We start from the raw sequence: 22,104 nt of genomic DNA, 5'->3' as shown, positions 1-22,104 counted from the left end.
GCTCACCCATTAGGGTATCTTGACCTATATTTAAATGAATGAATGAATGAATGGCATTCGTCAATTCGATTCACACAACTTCAACACCATGACTGGACGCGGCAAGGGAGGCAAGGGACTCGGAAAGGGTGGCGCCAAGCGTCATCGTAAGGTGCTACGTGACAACATCCAGGGCATCACCAAGCCCGCTATTCGTCGCTTAGCTCGTCGTGGCGGCGTGAAGCGTATTTCGGGTCTCATCTACGAAGAGACTCGTGGCGTCCTGAAGGTGTTCCTCGAGAACGTCATCCGTGATGCTGTAACCTACACGGAACACGCCAAGAGGAAGACCGTCACTGCTATGGACGTGGTGTACGCTCTGAAGCGCCAGGGTCGTACCCTCTACGGATTCGGCGGATAAGAGCTTGGCTAATCCATCGATTCCACCCACCACCACCTCAAAACGGGACCTAATTAGGTCCCTATACTTTTTTACTGAAGGGCTTAATAGACGATAACATAAATTGTTTTGATATCAGCTAGCACATTGGGTCTTATGAAATCTATTTTTTATCCTCGCATGCTTAAAGGGACTCTGATTGGGGAGGGAGGGGGGGGGGGAAGGTTTGTTACGTTATATACTAGCAGAGCAGGATCATTGGTGGGGGGTGAGGGGGAGAGAGAGAGAGAGAGAGAGAGATCTTTCCCAACTCTTCCTTTTTACATGAGTGAGCTACCCGTTTTATTCATTTTATCCTTCTCAGAGCTGTTTTGATAGTATCCAAATGATGGTAAATGAAAAGGGAGGACACGAATATCTACCCAGAATTCAGGACTGGCAATCGATATGCATGTTTGAGTGCGAAACTTTTTCTCTCTCAACTTAGGTATACGTTTATGTCGTACCTAAAAGCGAGAACCACACTATTGGGACAAGTATGCAAGGCCCAATTTTCCTAACAAGCACAGTTAATTTTGTTATTTTCGAACATTTCTTTCCAAATTGGTTTATCCAATTAACAGTATTATATTAAGATCATGAATTGCTGGGTTAGGTTAGGTTAGGTTAGGTTAGGTTAGGTTAGGTTAGGTTAGCTTAGCTTAGGTTAGGTTAGGTTAGGTTAGGTTAGGTTAGCTTAGCTTGGGTTAGCTTAGGTTAGGTTAGGTTAGCTTAGCTTGGGTTAGCATAGGTTAGGTTAGGTTTGATTACATTTCTATGTTAGATTTAACTCAAATTCAAAACAATTGCAGTCATTCGGCTTGTTAGTCAACTTGCCTCTAATAGGGGCAATTTGTCTAACAAGACTATTTAGTTTTGTGTGCATATATATATATATATATATATATATATATATATATATATATATATATATATATATATATATATATATATATATATATATATATATATATATATATATATATATATTATAGCTTCAAGACTCCGAACCAATATAGAAGCATCAAGAGGAAGTGCTTGTGTTATGGGCCAATAGGCCTTCTGCAGTTACTTCCATTCTTATGTTTTTATTCCCATTGGTTCGTGTTTTATCTTGTGTAAATGTCAATCACCTTACCCAAAACTTTGGTACCATATCACCTCACCCATGTGTATATATAAATATATATATATATATATATATATATATATATATATATATATATATATATATATATATATATATATATATATATATAATATACAGAGTAAATCTACCCCAAAAGTAATGATTTATTTGTCTACAAAACTAAACTCTTTTTGGAATCATATGAGGCCCCTCCACTGAGGGGGGAGGCCTGGATGTTTATTGTCATGTGTATTCATGCTGCTTGCATGTCGTCGTTTATTTTGCCTTTGTTGTTTTCTTGACAGCTTTCTTTGCCTTGGGTGGTTTGGGAGATTTTGAAGCTCTCTTTATTTTGGGCTTTTTGTTCCCAACAACAAGCTGCTGCTGCTGCTTCTTTTTCAAGGCTGTAGGTGGTTTGTTGCTTGTGGCGGCTTTCTTGGGAGTTACCACGGCCTTCTTTGCTGCTGTAGATGGTTTCTTGGTTGTGGTGGCTTTCTTGGGAGTTAGAACGGCCCTCTTCTCTGCTACGGCCAGCTTGAATGATCCACTAGCTCCACTTCCCTTGGTCTGAACAAGAATGCCGTCAGCCACTGCTTTCTTGAGAAATCTTCGGATGTAAATGGCGATCTTGGCAGCCTCGACTTTGTTGTTGGCAACAACGTACTTCTTGATTGCTTGTAGAGACGAGCCCTTACGGTCTTTGAGTGCTGCGACCGCGGCTAGAACCATTTGACTAGTTTTCGGGTGAGCAACCTGGACGCGAGGTTTCCTGGTGGTGGCCACCACAGCAGCAGCCGCAGCCTTCTTGGTAGGCTTTGCTTCTACCATGATGATGATGAGATAACCAAGGTGATGAGAGACGCTCAGACAGTCACGGGGGAATGATGCTGCCGCCGCTTGAGCCGAACCTATTTATGTGCCGGCACGGTACAGAAGCTGCAACCTGGCAACTCGTCCACCAATCACAACGGTTGGTTTTACGGCTCCGAAACCTGGATCCCATATCTTCTCTAAAATAGAAGCATTTGTTCATGTTCTTTGTAAAAGTATCATAAAGCAGGACAGATGAGACAAATATCATAAAAACTGAAGAGCAGATGAGCACACACATGTATGTATTACAAAAGAAAATCCACAAATTCATTAGAAATTGGCAGGGCAGGCTGAGGAAGTAGGTAGATGTAAAATGTCTGTAAATGGCGAAAGAACATAAACCCAAGACTGAATAAACGATGTTAAATATCCATGCCAAGGAGACAAAAATATGTTAGGATACAATTACCATTAAGACACCACAAGAAGGTCCGTATCCTGCCGTGATGACTAAAAACGGCAGGATAGTCCGTTTTTAGTCATCACGGCAGGATAGTCTCATGCCAACGGCCATACCACGTTGAGAACACCGCTTCTCGTCCGATCAGCGAAGTTAAGCAACGTTGGGTTTGGTTAGTACTTGGATGGGTGACCGCCTGGGAACACCAAATGCTGTTGGCAATAATGTTTTTTGTTTTGTTTTGTTTTGTTTCGTTTGTTTTTGTTTGAATGGCTGGCTCCACGGGAAATTCACGGAGTTGTGTGGAATAAGGCCTGGTAAAATGAATTAATATGTATGTCATGTTTAAAACAAACTCGCTTAATATAGTGTGTGAGGCTTTATACAAAAACAAACAACCAAAACAAAACATGTTGTGTATATATATATATATATATATATATATATATATATATATATATATATATATATATATATATATATATATATATATATATATATATATATATATATATATATATATATATATATATATATATATATATATATATATATATATATATATATATATATATATATATATATATATATATATATATATATATATATATATATATATATATATATATATATATATATATATATATATATATATATATATATATATATATATATATATATATATATATATATATATATATATATATATAGCTTAATCCGGGTTTGAACTCGCAACTCCAAGAATACGCATCACTTATATACACTTTACCACTGGACCACAGCTGCAGGACACTTGATGCTGAGGTATCAATTTAATGACGTAAATGCCATTTCCACAAATAAATGATAATTTAAAAGTATTTGTATGTACAAATCTTTTCTGTTTAAAAGGCTACAATATCAGTTACTGATATAATTTGTGTTAATGTTTCTATACCCACAGGAAGGCATGTTTTTGCTTATATGTAAGGGGTACGGAGAAGGAATCCACAGACCATCAGTCCCCTTCCCCCCCCCCCCCTCCCACCTACTACCACCACCACCACCACCACCACCACTACTCACCACCACCACCACTACTCACCACCAATCACCACCACCACCAATCACCACCAATCACCACCACCACACCTAACCGAAAACCCCCTAACACATCAACCCTCCCCCCAATCAACAGGCGAAATAATAACCCTCAAATGCCTGCCTGCCTGCCAGCCAGCCAATACTAACGGTCTTCTCAGAAAGAAAATCTCTTTGTATCTGTATTACTTGATGAAATGTATGATTCTAATAATGAAAATAAATTTTGATGTCGGTTGTATGAGCATAATGACCAATATGCACATGATATGAATGAATTAAATAGTGTAGTTTTAAGTAATTAGGTTGTAGACACATTAAGCGGATATGATATTTGACGCGTCCAGAACTGGTGATTTTTGGTTTAGTTTTAAATGCACCACCACCATTGCTTCCCCAGAGCCTAATTAAGGACCGGTAAAAGGAGTCAATATGTATGTCATCTATAAAACCAAAGAATGAATAAAAACACACACACACACACACCTACATAATAGTATTAGGAAGATTGTATGGCAAAAAAAAAAAAGGTACTCCCATTGGGTCGTTTGAACTCGCGACTTCCAAAACACCAGCCACACACCTTACCACCCAGCCACCATAGAGTTGGTATAATTGTGCAACTTTAGTTATAAAAGTAAAGTTCTTATTGTCTCAAATCTTATTGTCTGTTCTATGAAAAGGCATGATGTAAATTATGTATTTTTTGAATGATTGAATTGTAGGCACATTAAGCGGATTCGATATTTGATATATCCAGAAAAGGTGATTTCTGTTCAGTTTTAAAATGCATCACCGTTAACGCTAAAGGACTGGTAAAACGACTCGATGTTTGTCATTTTTAAAATAAACACTAAAACTAGGCCCTTAACATATATAATGTTTGAATATAAATTGAATGCATATAAATACAAAGTGGGAGTGGCTGGCTGGCTGGCTGGCTGGCTGGCTGGCTGGCTGGCTGCCTGCCTGCCTGCCTGCCTGCCTGCCTGCCTGGCTGGCTGGCTGGCTGGCTGGCTGGCTGGCTGGCTGCCTGGCTGCCTGGCTGCCTGGCTGGCTGGCTGGCTGGCTGGCTGGCTGGCTGGCTGGCTGGCTGGCTGGCTGGCTGGCTGGCTGGCTGGCTGGCTGCCCGCCCGCCCGCCCGCCCGCCCGCCCGCCCGCCCGCCTGCTTGCCTTGCCTTGCCTTGCCTTGCCTTGCCTTGCCTTGCCTGTCCTGTCCTGTCCTGTTATTGCCTTGCCTTGCCTTGCCTTGCCTTGCCTTGCCTTGCCTTGCCTTGCCTTGCCCTGCCCTGCCCTGCCCTGCCCTGCCTTGGCTGCAGCTGGCTGGCTGGCCGTAAATCAACTCTTAACAACACCATACCACACCACACCATCACTCATCACCCATCACCCACCACCGGCCCCAGTCTCCCAGCCTCTCTTATATACCCGAGCAGGCCCTTTAAATTATTTGAATTGTTGCACTTCGGCCAATGGCAGGCACGATCGCTGCTGCTCAAACATATTCTGGTTCACAAGTATTATAATATATTATATTATATTATATTATATATATATATATATATATTATATTATATTATATATATATATATATATATATATATATATATATATATATATATATATATATATATATATATATATATATATATATATATATATATATATATATATATATATTCATGAAACACATTAAAACCTTGATCATTTATTCATTCATTACGTCTAGTGAAGAATTGCTTTTGTTCATTTGTATGATTAAAAATTGATAGAATATGAATTCCTCGCTTAAAGTAAAATATAAAATATATATTGGATTTATATGATTGGTTAATATTCCAAGTGATGCTGAATATCCCCTATAATTTTGTTTTGTTTGTTTGTTATGTACACATTCCAAATGAAATCAATATAAATGTTATTATTAATGTTTGAAAGTTGATTGTCTACTTGAATCTCTCTATTAAAGTGTGTGTGGCTCCGGATGGAGCCTGGTTATGGTATTTGTCGTGGTGGGTGGCAGAAGTGCTTACTTCTTCTCTGTCTTCTTTGGCAAAAGAACTGCCTGAATGTTTGGAAGAACACCTCCCTGTGCAATGGTTACGCCAGACAGAAGTTTGTTGAGTTCTTCGTCGTTGCGGATGGCCAACTGCAAGTGACGTGGGATGATACGGGTCTTCTTGTTGTCACGTGCGGCGTTACCGGCGAGCTCCAGAACTTCGGCAGCGAGGTATTCCATGACGGCTGCCAGGTAGACAGGAGCGCCAGCACCGACGCGTTCGGCGTAGTTGCCCTTACGCAGCAGACGGTGAATTCTGCCCACGGGGAACTGAAGTCCGGCCCTGCTGGAGCGAGACTTTGACTTGCCCTTCACTTTGCCTCCCTTGCCGCGTCCTGACATTGCTGCTGCTGTTGTGGGTTTGTGATTATTTTACTGAAGTTTTATGCCGCCTTTGCTTTGATGTCCAAAGAGCTTGGAAAGGATGTGGGAGGAAGAAGGATGGGGCGATGAAATTCTTGGAAGAGGATTTGGATGTGGAGAGAGGAGGCTTGAAAGTTCGGTGGCCCGTCCACCTTGGATTGGAGATGTTTTTTCAGTCAAAGCCTGTAGCTTAAGTTCTTCTTGGGCGGCAGGAGGCTAGTGGTGGGGCAGGGTGATGTCGTCCTGGTTCACTTGAGGTGGTCTGTCTGGCTTGGAGGAGGCGTCTTCCTTATTGAGATGGTGAGAGGTAAGTTCACTGTTGCTTGGTGGTGTCTCGGCCAGGAGGTATTCGCATGTACTTCCCGAATGTTAGCGGTGGTATTGGTATTCCTGTCGGGTCTTCATCTTCTTCCAGGAAGGTCACTTGTCCCCTCTCGAAGTCGAATTTAGGGTCGATGTATGCACTCTCCAGAGCGCAGAAGTCTACATAGCGTTCCACGGTCTCGTGGTGGACAAACACAGGGTAAGGAAAGGTTTTCCTGAGCTGGTTCATGATCCTGTTGCATTCTAAGGCAATGACCATTCTTGTGCTTCGATTGCCGTTGAAATTGCCACCGTGATTGAGGTAAAGTCCATAGCAGGGCACTTTCTTGCTTGATTTGCTTGGGTTGAGGTCGAAGTCTGGGGCCTCATATGTGAAGGTCTCAGCCAGGGCTTCTTGGAACTCTGCTTCTGAATCTGATTCTGTTTCCACTTGCTGACATTTTGGTCTCCTTTTTGCTCTCATTTTCTTCCGTCTCGGGCTGGTGGGGGCAGGTGATGAGGTTGACTGGTCTGCTGTGGTGGTAGTCTGGGTGGATGCTGTTGCCTGGGTGACTTGTGCTGGGTTCGACTCCGGTGGTGGTGGTTGCGGTATGACTGCGGATACTGTTGGTGTTGGAATTTCGTCTGTTTGGGTTGAAGCAGCGTTGTGATGTTGAAATAGGTCTGCTGGTATCAACATTGTAGGCAGGTTGTTCTGGGCGAGCAGCCTGTTCAGTACTCTCACGTATTTTGCGTTGTCTGTTCCCGCCTCTCTCTCAGCTACACTGATCAGGCATGGGATGAGAGTGGTGTTGGTCGAGGCCGCTGATTGGTTGACAGTCAAGTTGGTTGGCTGAGCTGCAGTCGCCTGTGTCCTGGGTCCCCATTGGGGGGTGGTCTGGCCTGGTGTGGACGTCTGTGTAGCAGGAGCAGAAGCGTTGGGAAGCACTGGAAACGATGTAGCTTGGATATTGAAGCTAGCCGGCTGATTGGTTGTTGGGTTGGCAGTTGCTGTTTTATTTATTTCATCTAGTCGTACTTGGCAGTCCATGGAGACGGCGATGTGAGCTCCTCCACAATTGAGGCACAGTTTGGTGGTTGACCGGCAGGTTTTGAAGTGATGATCCTGGGTACAAATGCTGCATTTAACCTCTGCTTGTTGGCAGTTCTTGGTATCATGGTCGTACTTGTAGCACTTAAAGCACTGGCGAATGTTGTAGTACCGTTCCTTCTTTACAGTGTCAGGTGTGATGGAAATATCCAGACATCTAAATCCATTTTCCACAGCTTGGGTCGCTGCAGCAGCTGTTGTGAAGGTGACCTTGAGAGTAGGCCTAGGGTTGTCGTTGTTCTTGATAACCTTGACTGTAGCAGCAGTCAGAGCCGGGTTTCTGGTGTTGATACTATCAAGTATGGTACCAGGGTCTTGGGTGGCGATGTAGACACTTGTGTGGCTGACGAAGATGGTTCGTTCAGCCAAGTAGCGACGGTTAGGAGTGATGATCAGGTTGGCGTTTCGTAGGGCGTCCTGGTGTTCTGGTGCAAACAGTTGCTCCAGAGCTTGCTCGCTTGAATAAAGAAGTACAGCGCCGTCAGCATCGTCACGGATGTCCAACGGGGCTGCGTTCGTGATGTCAACGATTTTCCTTAGTAATTGGGGTCCGGTGTAAGTGGTTTCGTCACGAAACCGGACCTTTATGCGGTAAATCATGGCTCTACGTTGCTGCCTAATATTTACCCACCCGGCAGTGCTGGGTGCAGAGAGCCTGATCTAGGTTTTCGGTTTATATCTTATTTATGCCTTTATGCCGCCCCGCAGATCGAGCTTCGTGTTATATACCCCGCTCAGGATCAAGGGAGCCCGCCACTGACCAATCAGCACGCTCCGCCACGCGACCCGCTCTGAGCTGAGTCGCGAGCGGGATATAAAAGGAAAGCTCGCCTCGCGCAAAAGTTCATTATTGTATCGCAACGCCAGCCAGCACGAGCATCATCATGCCACCCAAGGCATCTGGAAAGGCTGCCAAGAAGGCCGGAAAGGCCCAGAAGGCCATTGCCAAGGGCGATAAGAAAAAGAAGCGCAGGAGGAAGGAGAGCTACAGCATCTACATCTACAAAGTGCTGAAGCAGGTCCACCCCGACACTGGTATCTCTTCCAAAGCCATGTCGATCATGAACTCGTTCGTGAACGACATCTTCGAGCGCATCGCCGCCGAGGCTTCTCGCCTGGCCCACTACAACAAGCGTTCCACCATTACCAGTCGGGAGATCCAGACGGCTGTAAGGCTCCTGTTGCCCGGAGAACTGGCCAAGCACGCCGTCTCTGAGGGCACTAAGGCCGTCACCAAGTACACCTCCTCCAAGTAAACGGCTTACTTACTGCCCTGTGGTGGTGGCTTGGCCTCAAACCAACAAACTCGGCTCCATTGGAGCCACACTTTAATTTCTAAAGAGATTGTGAGTGTTAGACACCAATACTATTATAACAAAAACCTCTGTCACTGAAAGCAAATAGCTATAAAATGAGAATATTTATGAAACTGTCTGTGTGTGTTTCTCTCTCTCAGTGTCTGTCTGTCTGCCTGTCTGTCTGTCTGTCTGTCTGTCTGTGTCTGCCTGCCTGCCTGTCTGTCTGTCTGTCTGTCTGTCTGTCTGTCTGTCTGTCTGTCTGTCTGTCTGTCTGTCTTGTCTGTCTTGTCTGTCTGTCTGTCTGTGTGTCTCTCTCTCTCTCTCTCTCTCTCTCTCTCTCTCTCTCTCTCTCTCTCTCTCTCTCTCTCTCTCTCTCTCTCTCTCTCTCTCTCTCTCTCTCTCTCAACACATATAAGCACTCGGTATCTTTTTTCTAGAGATTAGAGATTCATTGTTATGTTCCACATTAGGATTACTATGCAGGCCACCCTCTTAGGTTTGAAAATGTCAAGAAAACGGTTAATTTAAAATGTCATCTCCTAACTTAACAGATTAAGCCAGAGGACCGAAAACAGAATAAAACAGGACTGGACAGTATATGTCACTTATACAAGCTGCTTTTATTTCTAGTACAGTATGACAATTTTTATTTTGGGGGGGGGGGGGTGATCCTTGACAGTGCATAAGAGTGAAAAGCGACGGCGTTTTGTTTGTAAGAGAACAGGTTGTACTACAAATGACTTGATTTATTGATATCACATGTATGTATGACACCTAAATTATGCTAGGAATGTCTGAAATCTCCTTAGAAGGATATTTTGGCCCTGAGAAGGGCCGAGTTTGGTGTATACTAGGGTGGTCGATTTAGCTTATGCACGCTCTCCACGGATACGGCGAGCAAGCTGAATGTCCTTTGGCATGATGGTGACACGCTTGGCGTGGATGGCACAGAGGTTAGTGTCCTCGAAGAGACCGACCAGGTAAGCCTCGGATGCCTCCTGTAAAGCCATGACGGCAGACGACTGGAAGCGAAGATCGGTCTTGAAGTCCTGGGCAATCTCGCGCACCAGACGCTGGAAGGGAAGTTTCCTGATGAGCAACTCGGTGCTCTTCTGGTAACGACGGATCTCACGCAGGGCGACCGTTCCGGGCCTGTAACGGTGAGGCTTCTTCACACCCCCTGTGGCAGGAGCAGACTTGCGTGCTGCCTTGGTGGCCAGCTGCTTACGAGGAGCCTTGCCTCCCGTGGACTTGCGAGCAGTCTGCTTGGTGCGAGCCATGGTGAACAACTGTGGTTTGTGATGGCCGGATTAATACGGATTAAAAAGTCCATAGAGCTGGCAAGCAGGGGATGGAAGAACGGGGCGAGGTTGCAGAAATCTTGAGCAAGGATCTGGAGATGAGGTGAAGAGGGGAGATGAAAGATCGGTGGCCCAACCACCGTGGATTTGAGCTTGATCAGATGAAAGTAGAATTGAGTGGGGTGTCATTTGCAATACACACAGAGGCCGGGAACGCAAGCAGCTGGCAGTGGAGGTTTGATGTCAGATGATGTTAAGTCAGTTCGTTAGGAGTCTTCTTTCTTGTTGATTTCACCAAACTTTGATCGTTGTTCTTTTTTTTTTTGGGCTTGTCGGTCTTGGTGGTCACGGTTCGTGTTGATGCTTGAAGGTGATCTTTCCTTGGGGGTGATGGTGTACCGACAGATACGTCCTCATCCGATTCATCAGATGAGTGAGGAGCAGGGGTGTTGACACGCTGGGGTAGATTTCTTGAAGGTTGGGTTCTTGAGGGTTGATGTCTTGAAGGTAGAGTTCTCGGAGGGTGTGTAACAGCGGTAGGTACTGCAGCAGAAGGTGCTGCATAGTCGGTACCCTCTATAGGGTCACACCAAGGGTCGATAGCAGCGAAATTCGCCACTGAGACGGGTGAAGGGACAGCAGCAGCTGGAGAAGCGTGTGGAGCAGGAGCTGACAGTATGTCAGAAAGCGTGGCTGCGTTCACAGTGATGTCATGGTTGGTAACGGGAACTGATGCAGAAGTGGGGGTCACATGAGGCAGAGTCTTGTGAGCTGTAGGTACCCGAACAGGATCTGAGGGCTGCATTGCAGTGGCGGAATCGTCGTCGTCGGATGTAGAGTCAGCATCCTCCTCTACAGGGTCAGTTGTTGGAGATGAACGCGGAGCGTTGAAAACTTCCTCAGGAACAATGAAGGTAGGGAGACCGTTCGCCTTGTACAGAATTTTCAGAAGCCTCACGAATTCTCGGGGGTTATTGCCAGCAGTAATTCTGGCTGTTGATATCAGAGCTTTTACTGTGCTCTGCCCAATTAGCTTTGTCTTTGGTTGGGCCGGTGGCGATGGCTGGCTCGACGAATCGCTGGTTGGCGTTTGGGAGCTGGCTCCCCATTGGCTGGTAGTAGCAGTGGGACGTCCTCCCGGGAGCTCCGGGAAGATGGCGGCTTGGGCGTTGAAACCTGAAGTAGAGGTGGTCGCTGATTGGCTTGTTGCTTCAGAGGTACTGGCTCCGGTTGAAGATGTGGATTTCTCCATGTTTTTAATAGCGTTTTGTCTGTGAGGACAATGTATGGAGATTGCTGGATGATCGCCTTTGCACAGCAAGCAGCATAGTGTTTCAGACTTGCAGATGGAGTAATGGTGGTCAGCTGAGCAGAGGCTACACTTCTGAATCCGCTGGGTACATTTGCTGGTGGAGTGGGTGTACTCGTAGCATCGGAGGCACTGGTTGACGATGTGAAAACGTTCCATCTTCACACGGAAAGGCGGAATGTGAATTCCAAAGCTGTAAACTCCATTTCTGGTAGCCATAGTAGCCGCAGCTACCGTCTCGAAGGTCAGCTTCAGGGAGCGACTTGAATTGAAGAATTGAGCTTGGTGAAGCCGTAGGTCCGGGTTTGATGCCTTGAAGTCGTGCATGAACGCACTATCATCAGCGTCATCTTGTTCCACGATCCATTGACTGAGATCGTGAATAACGACAGAGTGTTCAGCCAGGTACTGGCGTGGGAAGTTGAGACGAAGGTGTTGGTTGGAGAAGTTAGCGCTGTAAGACAGAAGTTTGTCGACTTCCTCCTCACTATAAAAGAAGAAAAGGATGTCCGTGCCTTCCTGCTTGATGTCGTTGGGACATCCTGCAACGTCTTTAAAGAGCTTCAGGAGAGATGTCTTGGAGAATGGATGTTCGTTGAGGGGCGTACCCCTGATCTTGAAGCGTTTGTGACGCATAATGAGCTTCCTGGAGGCCGATGGATCTCTCTCAAAGACTACACGTCACTGAAGATGGCCTCCCGTCTCTACCCGGCATAAAATACCAAGTTAGGAGTGGGGTCTGACCATCTAGAGAGACGCAAGTCTGCTGCCAATTGTTTATCCACCCTGCAGTACTGGGTGCGAGAGAGAAGAGCTGGAGCAACGCGAGCACGTCCGACCGCGACGGTTGCTAGTTGCTGAGTGTGATGTGATCTGATCTGATGGCCGGCGCCGAAAAATTTTTGCTTATATACGCCGTCTCGAGGCGCTTGCTCGAGCGCCATTGGCTGCTCGACTCGCCTACGTCACCCCGTTGCCCCTCCCCTCCTTCCTCTGGCTGCAGCCAACAGGCGGCTCACCTCAATCACTATTATCGCTGATTTTGCTCTATTTTTTGGATTTGTGCAAAAGTCATTTCACAGGGACGTGAAACAGACGAGTAGGCAACTGCAGTTTTGAAAGCGTTGTGAGAAAGCCGTGTCTACTCGACCACAAGCGTAAAGTAAGGGCAGGCAGGAGTTGCAATGCTACTAGTACGTCCGCTTGATGGGATATAGTCGGGAAATCACGGAAAGCACAATGGAGATATACCCAGTGCCCAATACAAAACACCTCAAGATCCAATGTTCCTCCCCTACAGAAGCTCAAAAACTCTTGCACCATGGAATTAAAATCCTCAACACCAGCACGCCTCCCTATTTCATTAGTCCAGTTGACTATCTTCCTTTGCTGCAATGCTTTAAATGCTACAAATACAGTCATGAAACCCGGAAATGTAAAAGCCCACAAATTTGTTCAAAATGTTCTGCAGAAGGCCATTTTTACACTCAGTGCTCTGCCAACACTTTAAAATGCATCAATTGCCAAGGAGGTCATTCAGCAGTTGACAAATCTTGCCCTTTGAGAAAGCAAACCCTAAAATCTCTTCGCAATAACCAACCTCGCACTCAAGCACACCCTCATTCCTCTTCTTCAACCTCCCATAACCTATCTCATCACCAAACAGCATCAGCCACCTCAATGTCCTATGCCAGTGTCCTTAATGCTTCACCTCACCAGCAACATCATCATAATACTGCACAACAAACTCAGTCCTCTCCACCTCTCTTCCCTCACCCACCACCTCCACCTTATTCTCCTCTTCAGAACCTTGCATATGAACGAGTCACTGCCTGTGTACAAGCTGCTTACTTGAAGGCCAAGGACGATGGCCGTGACTTTGCTGACTATCTTCCAATCTTTCTCACTCATAACGGCCTTCCTAGTATCTCTGTTCCTCCTACTCAACTATTGCGCTCTGCTCCATTCTCGCCTACAGTCCTCACTCCACAAAACACCATGACTTCAGCTGAAGAAAATACTACAGTTCCCCCACAATCTCCTACCAACCCACTCCTGACTGCTACAGAAAACGGTGCCACTGACCAAACAGCACATCCTGGACTATCCCAAACTGAAGCATCCATGTCAAAGGCACTTTCAACCTCTTCTCCCAACATTGTCCTCTCCACTTCCAATCTGACTACTAACACTACAACCTCTGATACCTCTCACCCGGTCCCTGTCAACAAGCCTTCTGTCTCCCTCCATCCCCCAACAACTTCAGTCATTTCTTCTGTAACTCATCTTGTCTCGTCCCGAGCCCGTTCAGCAACCCGTTGTCTTACTCCCACCTCCCGCTGTAAATATCCTACAATTCCTACCACCATCCTCCAAGATGCACCCTCCTCAATAACTGCCCAACTCATTGAATCACGCAACCCTCATGCTCTTGTACATGCACAAAACCCCACCAGCACCCCATCAAAACCTAAAAATTCATAAAGATCATACAGTTTAATGTGCGGGCATATTTCAACATTAGACACATGGTGTCAGATTTTATTGAGATCGAGAGACCTGATGTGCTATTATTAAATAGCACATACATCACGAACTCATATAAAATCAAACATTATGGCTACACCTCTTACCAGTCACCAGATGAAGCACATGAAGGAGTTGCAATACTCATCCGTTCTTCATACAAACACGAACTCTTACACACTCATTGGCTTCACAAACATTTCCTAGCCATTAAAGTTCATACACAAATGGGGTCTCTCATCATCTGCACAACCTACACCCGTCCTAACACCGACATTCCCATGCAAGATTTCATAACTCTCTTCAACAACTCTCACTTGCCTGTTTTTCTGCTTGCAGACCTCAATGCACAACACCCTACATTCCACCACAATACCACAAATCAGCATGGCAGACAGCTTCACCAAATATACACCCAAAAACATCTATTCTTTCTTGGCCCTGATTTCCCCACTTGTTTCACACATACAGGTTCTGGCCGGCCTGATCTCATATTCACCAACAGACACGGCAGCAACTTGCAACACTTCATTTCACCAGGGCCCATTACGGGCTCTGATCATATTCCCTTAATTCTCACAGTCTCCACAAATCCTATTCTCATCCCCAGCACTCCTCAATTCTTATACCATAGGGCAAACTGGGACATGTTCAAACAACACATTGATGACACTGATCTCACTTATGAATACAATGACAAACATCACACTGACATCGACACACAAGCACGCAACATACAAGACACCATCATTCATGCAGCAAACATCTCCATTCCTAAAACAGCACACAAACCACATTTCACTTTCACCCCCTCCATTCGCTCCAAACGCCTCTTAGCTTGCTATCACACTAGATTCTTACAAAACATACATCGTCATGGACAAATACTATGGGACCTAACAGCATTAAAAAACCATATCCTTAACAGCCTAGATGAAGATCACACAAAACATTGGAAACACCTTATAGAACAAGCAGAACAATACAGAAAACTGACACCTCAAGAATTCTGGAAACGAATCAAACGATTACAAGGATCAACTCACACACCGTTTAAATACCTTCTACATAATAACAACAAAATCACTGATCCTGAAGCAGTTCTCAACATTTTTAAACACCACTGGGAACAAATCTTTCACCCTCATCCTCCTGAACCATTTGCACGCCCCAACATTGAAATAGTCGAAGACTGGATACACCAAAATAGACAAGCAACTACACCAGACGACCTCATTCACCTTGAAAATCTCAATTCAAACACTGAACTACAGACTCCCCTAACTCTAGCTGATGTCAAGACAGCTCTCATGGGCACTCGTCGTAGAGCCCCTGGTGCGTCTGGCATTGGACATATCCTTCTTAGACAACTCCCTGCTACTATCATTACTGCTATCACTAACCTATTCAACGCCTCCCTTGCCTCTGGATACTTTCCACTCAACTTTAAGTCTGCCACAGCCGTTCTTATTCCAAAACCTGGGAAACCCCACACTGACCCAAAGAACTATAGACCCATCAGCCTTCTAGAGACACTTGGCAAAGTCTTTGAAAGGCTGATCAACCAGAGACTTAGAACCCACCTTGAACACAATGACTTACTCACTAACAAACAGTTTGGATTTCGGCCTCACCGGTCCACTCACGACGCCTTAAACATCATGACTAACTACCTCAGTATCAATCAGCACCAAAGACTTAAGACTGCACTCATCACTAAGGACGTTGAGAAGGCCTTTGACACTGTTTGGCATGACGGCTTAAAATTCAAACTATGCAACAACTTTAATCTTCCTCTTATCACCACCAAACTTCTTTCGAACTACTTAGACAATAGGACAATGAGAATTAAGTTCCTCCAACAACACTCTGACTACTTCAACTTACACGCCGGTGTTCCCCAAGGCTCTGTTCTTGCCCCAACACTCTACATCCTATACATAAACGACATTCCTGACCCTGTTCATCACACTTCATTAACCATATGTTATGCTGATGATGTCTCTCACCTTGTCACCAGCAACACCATTGATACACTAACAAACAGAGCACAAACAGAACTTGATGTTGTCACTGAGTGGGAGTACAAATGGCGTATAAAAACCAACTCCAGCAAATCTAAAATCACCTACTTTTTCTGTAAAAGAACTATTCGCCCAATTCCTCTCAAACTCTATTCATACACTCAAAATCCTACTTATATCTCTGTATCTCCCTCCTCCACAGTCCTGGGACTCACATTTGATCGACAACTACTCTTTCACACACACATAACACAGAAACATGCAATAGCTCTTCAAGCCATGAAGAAACTATACAGACTTAGATTTGCAAAACCTGACACAAAAATGCACCTTTACAAAGCACTTATTAGACCTCTCCTAACATACGCTCCACTAGCTCTTTCTCTATCTGCACGCACTAACAAAATAAAACTTCAAAGAATACAGAACAGAGCACTAAGATGGGTACTCAACACCCGATGGCAAGAGTTAAATACCAGTCAAAGTCTCCATGAAAGTACTAACATTCCTGCCCTAAATACCTACTGGAAAACTCTATCAGACAAACAAATCGATAGACTACTCACTCATCATGAACAACATATTGATTTTCTCCTACACACTCTCAGACTACCACGAAACAATCATGACCTCTTCTCTACCATCCATGATCCTCTTCCTAACTCTGTATTTCGTTAAACTTTAGCTCTCAACACCCAGCATCCACTATCATTACATATTCAGCTCTCAACAACCAGCACAAACAATCCGTAAAAAAGTTCAGCCCTGACGCTCTTGAGCCAATCACTGTGATGTTGTGAGTTTGTGATGTCCCGATGTTGTCACTGAAAACACCCGACTGAGTCCCTGCCTCGAAAGCCGCAACCTAACGACACGCAGCTGGGTTTAGCCCTGGCACTTTTTCTCTTACAAATCTTCTTCCTCTCACCCCCCCTTATCTTCTTCTGTCCCCACTTCCAAGCTCGCCCCTATGGGCATCTTCTCCTGTATTATTCTGATTCTGATTCTGAAAGCACAACAAGAAATAGACAAAGTCACCCTCTGGGAACACGACTGGCGAATAAAAACAAACCCCAACAAGTCAAAAATAACATACTTTTTCTACAACAAACGACGTAACCCTGACCCAGTAAAACTCTACTCTCAATCACCAGATGCAACACAGATCCCAAGAGTCAACAAAACCACAGTACTTGGACTCACACTAGACTTTAACCTTCGCTTTCACACACACGTAACACCCAAGAAAGCTATAGCCTCAAACGCCCTATCAAAACTCTACCCACTTAAACATGCCTCCCAAGCCACCAAGCTCTACTTATACAAAACACTTATTCTCCCACTCCTAACATATGCACCGATCCCACTCACACTTGCAGCACCAACAAATAGGAAGAAACTCCAGCGTACCCAGAACAGGGCTCTGAGATGGGTGTTCGATACCCATTGGCAGGACTTCACCACCAGTGAGGCCCTGCATGAGAGGGCGAACATCCCACCTCTGAACATAACCTGGGATACTATGGGGAAGAAACAGATTGACAGAATTCTCACCTATCATGACAACTACGACACGTTCCTCAGAAACGTCCTAAGCAGACCCAGACATACGCACAACCTCTTTAACCTGATCGACGATCCACCTCCTGCTCCGTCCTTTACATAACCCCTCTCCTATAATATCACTACTCAAATCACCAAACTTCCAACTATAACCTCCTAACTCTTCTCCCCCCTCTTTAGGGGGGGACCAACTAGCTCCCGTTTTCTGGTGCCTTGGGTGGGCCGCGATGCTGATTAACAGATCAAAGACCACATCTGGTGTGAGCCTCCAGGGCACACCCAGCTGAGGGCTGCTGTCTCCGTGGGTGCTCAGAAAAGACGAAATGTTGTCGCAGATCCGATTCCTTGCCTTCACTGCCTAGTCTGGTCATAACGATTTCAATGCCATGCAGCTGGGTCTAGCCCTGGCACTTTACCTCATACTGAAAACCCTTCCTCTCACCCCCACTAATTCTTCCCCTATCCCCACTTCCACGCTCACCCATTAGGGTATCTTGACCTATATTTAAATGAATGAATGAATGAATGGCATTCGTCAATTCGATTCACACAACTTCAACACCATGACTGGACGCGGCAAGGGAGGCAAGGGACTCGGAAAGGGTGGCGCCAAGCGTCATCGTAAGGTGCTACGTGACAACATCCAGGGCATCACCAAGCCCGCTATTCGTCGCTTAGCTCGTCGTGGCGGCGTGAAGCGTATTTCGGGTCTCATCTACGAAGAGACTCGTGGCGTCCTGAAGGTGTTCCTCGAGAACGTCATCCGTGATGCTGTAACCTACACGGAACACGCCAAGAGGAAGACCGTCACTGCTATGGACGTGGTGTACGCTCTGAAGCGCCAGGGTCGTACCCTCTACGGATTCGGCGGATAAGAGCTTGGCTAATCCATCGATTCCACCCACCACCACCTCAAAACGGGACCTAATTAGGTCCCTATACTTTTTTACTGAAGGGCTTAATAGACGATAACATAAATTGTTTTGATATCAGCTAGCACATTGGGTCTTATGAAATCTATTTTTTATCCTCGCATGCTTAAAGGGACTCTGATTGGGGAGGGAGGGGGGGGGGGGAAGGTTTGTTACGTTATATACTAGCAGAGCAGGATCATTGGTGGGGGGTGAGGGGGAGAGAGAGAGAGAGAGAGAGAGATCTTTCCCAACTCTTCCTTTTTACATGAGTGAGCTACCCGTTTTATTCATTTTATCCTTCTCAGAGCTGTTTTGATAGTATCCAAATGATGGTAAATGAAAAGGGAGGACACGAATATCTACCCAGAATTCAGGACTGGCAATCGATATGCATGTTTGAGTGCGAAACTTTTTCTCTCTCAACTTAGGTATACGTTTATGTCGTACCTAAAAGCGAGAACCACACTATTGGGACAAGTATGCAAGGCCCAATTTTCCTAACAAGCACAGTTAATTTTGTTATTTTCGAACATTTCTTTCCAAATTGGTTTATCCAATTAACAGTATTATATTAAGATCATGAATTGCTGGGTTAGGTTAGGTTAGGTTAGGTTAGGTTAGGTTAGGTTAGGTTAGCTTAGCTTAGCTTAGGTTAGGTTAGGTTAGGTTAGGTTAGGTTAGCTTAGCTTGGGTTAGCTTAGGTTAGGTTAGGTTAGCTTAGCTTGGGTTAGCATAGGTTAGGTTAGGTTTGATTACATTTCTATGTTAGATTTAACTCAAATTCAAAACAATTGCAGTCATTCGGCTTGTTAGTCAACTTGCCTCTAATAGGGGCAATTTGTCTAACAAGACTATTTAGTTTTGTGTGCATATATATATATATATATATATATATATATATATATATATATATATATATATATATATATATATATATATATATATATATTATAGCTTCAAGACTCCGAACCAATATAGAAGCATCAAGAGGAAGTGCTTGTGTTATGGGCCAATAGGCCTTCTGCAGTTACTTCCATTCTTATGTTTTTATTCCCATTGGTTCGTGTTTTATCTTGTGTAAATGTCAATCACCTTACCCAAAACTTTGGTACCATATCACCTCACCCATGTGTATATATAAATATATATATATATATATATATATATATATATATATATATATATATATATATATATATATATATATATATATATATATATATATATATATATATATATAATATACAGAGTAAATCTACCCCAAAAGTAATGATTTATTTGTCTACAAAACTAAACTCTTTTTGGAATCATATGAGGCCCCTCCACTGAGGGGGGAGGCCTGGATGTTTATTGTCATGTGTATTCATGCTGCTTGCATGTCGTCGTTTATTTTGCCTTTGTTGTTTTCTTGACAGCTTTCTTTGCCTTGGGTGGTTTGGGAGATTTTGAAGCTCTCTTTATTTTGGGCTTTTTGTTCCCAACAACAAGCTGCTGCTGCTTCTTTTTCAAGGCTGTAGGTGGTTTGTTGCTTGTGGCGGCTTTCTTGGGAGTTACCACGGCCTTCTTTGCTGCTGTAGATGGTTTCTTGGTTGTGGTGGCTTTCTTGGGAGTTAGAACGGCCCTCTTCTCTGCTACGGCCAGCTTGAATGATCCACTAGCTCCACTTCCCTTGGTCTGAACAAGAATGCCGTCAGCCACTGCTTTCTTGAGAAATCTTCGGATGTAAATGGCGATCTTGGCAGCCTCGACTTTGTTGTTGGCAACAACGTACTTCTTGATTGCTTGTAGAGACGAGCCCTTACGGTCTTTGAGTGCTGCGACCGCGGCTAGAACCATTTGACTAGTTTTCGGGTGAGCAACCTGGACGCGAGGTTTCCTGGTGGTGGCCACCACAGCAGCAGCCGCAGCCTTCTTGGTAGGCTTTGCTTCTACCATGATGATGATGAGATAACCAAGGTGATGAGAGACGCTCAGACAGTCACGGGGGAATGATGCTGCCGCCGCTTGAGCCGAACCTATTTATGTGCCGGCACGGTACAGAAGCTGCAACCTGGCAACTCGTCCACCAATCACAACGGTTGGTTTTACGGCTCCGAAACCTGGATCCCATATCTTCTCTAAAATAGAAGCATTTGTTCATGTTCTTTGTAAAAGTATCATAAAGCAGGACAGATGAGACAAATATCATAAAAACTGAAGAGCAGATGAGCACACACATGTATGTATTACAAAAGAAAATCCACAAATTCATTAGAAATTGGCAGGGCAGGCTGAGGAAGTAGGTAGATGTAAAATGTCTGTAAATGGCGAAAGAACATAAACCCAAGACTGAATAAACGATGTTAAATATCCATGCCAAGGAGACAAAAATATGTTAGGATACAATTACCATTAAGACACCACAAGAAGGTCCGTATCCTGCCGTGATGACTAAAAAGAGTTGGTTATTAGCCACAATGTGTAGGCAGTCTCATGCCAACGGCCATACCACGTTGAGAACACCGCTTCTCGTCCGATCAGCGAAGTTAAGCAACGTTGGGTTTGGTTAGTACTTGGATGGGTGACCGCCTGGGAACACCAAATGCTGTTGGCAATAATGTTTTTTGTTTTGTTTTGTTTTGTTTCGTTTGTTTTTGTTTGAATGGCTGGCTCCACGGGAAATTCACGGAGTTGTGTGGAATAAGGCCTGGTAAAATGAATTAATATGTATGTCATGTTTAAAACAAACTCGCTTAATATAGTGTGTGAGGCTTTATACAAAAACAAACAACCAAAACAAAACATGTTGTGTATATATATATATATATATATATATATATATATATATATATATATATATATATATATATATATATATATATATATATAGCTTAATCCGGGTTTGAACTCGCAACTCCAAGAATACGCATCACTTATATACACTTTACCACTGGACCACAGCTGCAGGACACTTGATGCTGAGGTATCAATTTAATGACGTAAATGCCATTTCCACAAATAAATGATAATTTAAAAGTATTTGTATGTACAAATCTTTTCTGTTTAAAAGGCTACAATATCAGTTACTGATATAATTTGTGTTAATGTTTCTATACCCACAGGAAGGCATGTTTTTGCTTATATGTAAGGGGTACGGAGAAGGAATCCACAGACCATCAGTCCCCTTCCCCCCCCCCCCCCTCCCACCTACTACCACCACCACCACCACCACCACCACTACTCACCACCACCACCACTACTCACCACCAATCACCACCACCACCAATCACCACCAATCACCACCACCACACCTAACCGAAAACCCCCTAACACATCAACCCTCCCCCCAATCAACAGGCGAAATAATAACCCTCAAATGCCTGCCTGCCTGCCAGCCAGCCAATACTAACGGTCTTCTCAGAAAGAAAATCTCTTTGTATCTGTATTACTTGAT

General features: G+C 44.4%; 2 non-coding genes across 2 annotated transcripts; both read left to right on the top strand.

Annotated features, from left to right (window-relative positions):
* The first annotated feature begins 2,922 nt into the window (after positions 1-2,922).
* On the top strand, positions 2,923-3,041 carry LOC138357543 (5S ribosomal RNA). Its single transcript, XR_011225032.1, has one exon. It is a non-coding gene; the product is annotated as a 5S ribosomal RNA (ribosomal RNA).
* An 18,104-nt stretch (positions 3,042-21,145) lies between these two features.
* LOC138357542 (5S ribosomal RNA) lies at positions 21,146-21,264 on the top strand. The gene has a single exon (XR_011225031.1). It is a non-coding gene; the product is annotated as a 5S ribosomal RNA (ribosomal RNA).
* The last annotated feature ends 840 nt before the right edge of the window (positions 21,265-22,104 follow it).

The sequence above is a fragment of the Procambarus clarkii genome, chromosome 78 (assembly GCF_040958095.1).
Source record: "Procambarus clarkii isolate CNS0578487 chromosome 78, FALCON_Pclarkii_2.0, whole genome shotgun sequence".
Classification (NCBI taxonomy): domain Eukaryota; kingdom Metazoa; phylum Arthropoda; class Malacostraca; order Decapoda; family Cambaridae; genus Procambarus; species Procambarus clarkii.
The sequence above is the reverse complement of the archived record's forward strand: the minus strand, read 5'-3'. Positions and strand labels throughout refer to the sequence as shown.